Source organism: Arachis hypogaea, chromosome 14 (assembly GCF_003086295.3).
Source record: "Arachis hypogaea cultivar Tifrunner chromosome 14, arahy.Tifrunner.gnm2.J5K5, whole genome shotgun sequence".
Classification (NCBI taxonomy): Eukaryota; Viridiplantae; Streptophyta; class Magnoliopsida; order Fabales; family Fabaceae; genus Arachis; species Arachis hypogaea.
In genome coordinates, this window is record NC_092049.1 from 18231678 (window position 1) to 18237677 (window position 6000).

The window sequence follows — 6000 nt, forward strand, 5'->3', positions numbered from 1 at the left end:
GGACAGTAAGAGCCCAGAGAAAAGTAATTCTGGAATTAAAACGCCAGAAATTTGGTGGAAAGCTGGCGCTGAACGCCCAGACCATGCTCAGGACTGGCGTTCAACGCCAGAAATAGGCAAGAATCTGGCGTTGAACGCCCAAAATGGGCAAGACCTGGCGCTGAACGCCCAAAATGGGCACAGTTCTGGCGTTCAGACGCCAGGAACAGACAATGAGTTGGCATCTCACGTCACTCCAGCTTCTAACTCTGGCACTCAATTGCCAGTGAGGGATCAGACACACACATGTGCTGATGACAACCCCTCTGAAAAGGCTTCTTCAACCACTTCTGTAGGCAATAAACCTACAGCAACTAAGGTTGAAGAATATAAAGCCAAGATACCTTATCCTCAAAAACTCCGGAAAGAGGAGCAGGATAAGCAATTTGCTCGCTTTGCAGATTACCTCAGGACTCTTGAAATAAAGATTCCATTTGCAGAAGCACTTGAGCAAATACCTTCTTATGCCAAGTTCATGAAAGAGATCTTGAGTCATAAAAAGGATTGGAGAGAAACAGAAAGAGTTCTCCTCACTGCAGAATGCAGTGCAGTCATTCTGAAAAGCTTTCCTGAGAAGCTCAAAGACCCTGGGAGTTTTCTGATACCATGCATATTAGAAGGTCAATGCACCAAGACAACTTTATGCGATCTTGGGGCAAGCATCAACCTAATACCTGCATCCACTATCAGAAAGCTTGGCTTAACTGAAGAAGTTAAACCAACCAAGATATGTCTCCAACTTGCTGATGGCTCCACTAAATACCCATCAGGCGTGATTGAAGACATGATTGTCAGAGTTGGGCCATTCGCCTTTCCCACTGACTTTGTTGTGTTGGAAATGGAGGAGCACAAGAGTGCTACTCTCATTCTAGGAAGACCCTTCCTAGCAACTGGACGATCCCTCATTGACGTCCAACAGGGGGAAATAACCCTGAGAGTCAATGATGATGAGTTTAAGTTGAACGCTGTCAAAGCCATGCAGCATCCTGACACATCAAAAGACTGCATGAAAGTTGATCTTATTGACTCTTTGGTAGAAGAGATCAACATGGCTGAGAGTCTCGAATCAGAGTTGGAAAACATCTTTAAAGATGTTCAGCCTGATTTGGAGGATTCAGAGGACATGAAAGAGCCTCTGAAATTTCTTCTGGAAGAGGAAAAACCTCCTAAACCCGAGCTCAAGCCATTACCACCATCCTTGAAATATGCATTTCTGGGAGAAGGTGGCATTTTTCCAGTGATCATAAGCTCTGCTTTAAATTCACAAGAAGAGGAAGCACTTATTCAAGTGCTAAGGACACACAAGACAGCTCTTGGGTGGTCCATAGGTGACCTTAAGGGCATAAGCCCAGCTAGATGCATGCACAAAATCCTATTGGAGGATAATGCTAAACCAGTGGTTCAACCACAAAGGCGGCTAAATCCAGCCATGAAGGAAGTGGTGCAGAAAGAGGTCACCAAATTACTAGAGGCTGGGGTTATTTATCCTATTTCTGATAGCCCCTGGGTGAGCCCTGTCCAAGTCGTCCCAAAAAAGGGAGGCATGACAGTGATTCATAATGAAAAAAATGAACTGGTTCCTACAAGAACAGTTACAGGGTGGCGCATGTGTATTGACTACAGAAGGCTCAATACAGCCACCAGAAAGGATCATTTTCCTTTACCATTCATAGACCAGATGCTAGAAAGACTGGCAAGTCATGATTATTACTACTTTTTGGATGGCTACTCAGGCTATAACCAGATTGCAGTAGATCCCCAGGATCAAGAGAAAACAGCATTCACATGTCCATCTGGAGTGTTTGCTTATAGAAGGATGCCATTTGGGCTGTGTAATGCGCCTGCAACCTTCCAGAGATGCATGCTCTCTATTTTCTCTGATATGGTGGAAAAATTTCTGGAAGTCTTCATGGATGACTTCTCAGTATATGGAGACTCATTCAGCTCCTGCCTTGATCACCTGAAACTTGTTCTTAAAAGATGCCAAGAGACCAACCTGGTTTTAAACTGGGAAAAATGTCACTTTATGGTGACTGAAAGAATTGTTCTTGGGCATAAAATCTCAAACAAGGGAATAGAGGTGGATCAAGCAAAAATAGAGGTAATTGAAAAATTACCACCACCTGCCAATGTTAAGGCAATCAGAAGCTTTCTGGGGCATGCAAGATTCTATAGGAGGTTTATAAAGGATTTTTCAAAAATCGCAAAACCTCTAAGCAATCTGCTAGCTGCTGACACGCCATTTGTGTTTGACACAGAGTGCCTGCAGGCGTTTAAAATTCTGAAAGCTAAGCTGGTCACAGCACCAGTCATTTCTGCACCAGACTGGACATTACCATTTGAGCTAATGTGTGATGCCAGTGATCACGCCATTGGTGCAGTGTTGGGACAGAGGCATGATAAGCTTCTGCACGTCATTTATTACGCCAGTCGCGTTCTAAATGATGCCCAGAAAAATTACACAACCACAGAAAAAGAATTACTTATAGTGGTTTACGCCATTGACAAGTTCAGATCATACTTAGTAGGATCAAAAGTGATTGTGTATACTGATCATGCTGCTCTTAAATATCTACTCACAAAGCAGGATTCAAAACCCAGGCTCATCAGATGGGTGTTGCTTCTGCAAGAGTTTGATATAGAAATAAGAGACAGAAAAGGGACAGAGAACCAAGTGGCTGATCATCTATCCCGGATAGAGCCAGTAGAAGGGACGCCCCTCCTCTCTCTTGAGATCTCTGAGACTTTTCCAGATGAGCATTTATTTGCCATTCAGGAAACACCATGGTTTGCCGATATTGCAAACTATAAACCTGCAAGGTTCATACCCAAGGAGTACAACAGGATACAAAAGAAAAAATTAATTACTGATGCAAAGTACTACTTGTGGGATGAACCTTATCTCTTTAAGAGATGTGCAGACGGAATAATTCGTAGGTGTGTGCCTAGAGAAGAAGCACAGAGGATCCTGTGGTATTGCCACGGATCTCAATATGGAGGCCATTTCGGAGGTGAGCGAACAGCCACCAAGGTCCTCCAATGTGGCTTCTATTGGCCCACACTCTATAAAGATTCCCGAGAGTTTGTACGTAACTGTGACAGTTGCCAAAGAGCTGGTAATCTGCCTCATGGTTACGCCATGCCTCAACAAGGAATCTTGGAAATTGAGTTGTTTGACGTATGGGGAATTGACTTCATGGGACCCTTCCCACCATCATACTCAAACACTTATATTCTGGTAGCAGTTGACTATGTATCAAAATGGGTTGAGGCCATTGCCACACCCACCAATGATACTAAAACAGTGCTGAAGTTCCTCCAGAAACATATCTTTAGCAGGTTTGGTGTCCCTAGAGTACTCATCAGTGATGGGGGCACTCACTTCTGCAATAAACAGCTTTACTCTGCAATGGTTCGGTATGGAATTCGCCATAAGGTGGCTACTCCATATCATCCACAAACTAATGGGCAAGCTGAAGTCTCTAACAGAGAATTAAAGAGAATCCTAGAACGGACAGTAAGTACCCGTAGAAAGGATTGGGCACGGAGCCTGGATGATGCTCTGTGGGCTTACAGAACAGCATTCAAGATCCCTATAGGGACCACTCCATACCAACTTGTGTATGGTAAGGCATGTCACCTGCCCGTGGAACTGGAACATAAAGCCTACTAGGCAACCAGATTCCTAAATTTTGATGCCAAATTAGCAGGAGAAAAAAAATTGCTCCAGCTAAATGAGCTAGAGGAATTCAGATTCACAGCTTTCGAAAATGCCAAGCTTTATAAAGAGAAATAAAAAAAGTGGCATGACAGAAAGCTGTCATCTAGAATCTTTGAGCCAGGACAGAAGGTTCTGCTGTTCAACTCTAGACTCAGGCTATTCTCCGGGAAATTGAAATCCCGGTAGAGGGGACCATACGTGATTACAAGTGTATCACCATATGGTTATGTGGAGCTTCAAGATATTGATTCTGATAAGAGGTTCATTGTCAATGGACAGAGAATCAAACACTATCTTGAAGGCAACATTGAGCAAGAGTGCTCAAGGCTGAAGCTAGACTAAAAGCTCAGCAAGGTCCAGCTAAAGACAATAAAGAAGCGCTTGCTGGGAGGCAACCCAGCCATGGGGCATCAATCCTCTAAAGCATTTTGCCCTATTTTTATTTTTATTTGTTTATATAAAGTTCACTGACACTTAGGTGAGGAATCATTTATATAAGTCCACAGAGTTACAGAAGGATTCGGCACACAAAACAGAGAAAAAGAGCTCACTGGCAGGAAAACGCCAGTAAAAGTGTATTTTGGGCGTTCAACGCCCAAAATGGGCATCCATTGGGCGTTGAACGTTAGTAATGGTAGCAATCTGGGCGTTCAACGCCAGAAATGGGCACCCACTGGGCGTTGAACGCCAGTAATGGTAGCAGCTGGGCGTTGAACACCCAGGAGAGCAGCATTTGGGCGTTGAACGCCCAAAACAGGCAGTGTTTGGGCGTTCAAACGCCAGGATGGCAGGGAGGAGGCAAAAATCATTTTTCTTCATATTTTTTCATTCTAAATCTTGATTTTCATACTTCAATTCATGATTTCTTGCATAAACATGTTAAGAACCCTGATTTCTAAAATCCCTAATTTTTAAAAATCCTACCTTAAAAATATCAAATGTATTTTAATCCATAAGCACCAGGCCTCTTTGCAAATTCAATCCAACTCTTTTCAAATCTTTTTTTTTACAAATCTATCTTTTCAACTCATCAATATCTTTTTCAAAACCTCCACTTTATCTTTTTCAAAATCTAAATCTATCTTTTTCAAAAATCTTTCATATCTTTTCAATCTTAAACTATATCCTCTCTTATCATATCTTCTATCTTATCTTTTCCAAATCAATCTTTTTATCATATCTTTATCTCTTTTTTTCGAAAACCCACCCTCCCTCCCTTTAAATTTGGGTTCAGCCCCCCCTTTCCATCAACAATTGCACCTAGCTCTCCTTCTATCCCTCTCCTTTCTTTTCTTTTGCTTGAGGACAAGCAAACCTCTAAGTTTGGTGTGTTTATCCGCGATCACTAAGATCATGGCTCCTAAAGGAAAACAACCCACTCCAAGAGGCAAGAAAGAGAGCGTTCCAAAACCACTTTGGAATCAAGGGAAGTTCTTATCTAAAGAACATTCAGACCATTATAATAAAATAATGGGTCTGAGATCAGTGATCCCGGAAGTTAGATTCGATCTGAAAGAAGATGAATATCCGGAGATCCAGGAGCAAATTCGAATCAGGAACTGGGAAGTCCTAGCTAATCTTGAAACGAAAGTGTGAAGGAATATGATCCAGGAGTTTTATGCTAATATGTGGCAGACTGACAAGCAAAAACTATCTGGAACTGCTTTCTATGAATATCGGACCATGGTCAGAGGAAAGATTGTTCATACCACCCCTGACAAGATCAGAGAGATCTTAAAGCTACCTCAGCTGAAAGATGATCCAGACTCCTTCAACAGGAGAATGATGAGAACAGACAAGGGCCTGGATAAGATTTTAGAGGACAATATGTATCCCTGGAGCCAGGTGGACCACCAACACAAAGGGTGTCCCAAATCAACTCAAGAGAGAAGATCTCAAACCAGTCGCCAGAGGATGGCTGGACTTCATTGGGCATTCTCTGTTGCCTACCAGCAACCGTTCTGAAGTCACAGTTAAAAGAGCAGTGATGATCCACTGCATCATGATGGAAAAAGAAGTGGAAGTTCATCAGCCGATCTCAGCTGAACTCTACAAAATTGCTAAGAAAAATTCTAAAGAAGCCATGTTGGCTTATCCAAACGTGATTTCTCTGCTCTGCAAGGATGCTGGGGTAAGGATGGGAATAACTGAGTATATCTCAGTTGAGAAACCAATTACCAAAGCATCAATGGAAAAACAACAAGCACAGGATGATCCCACCAAGAAGAAAACACAGGAAT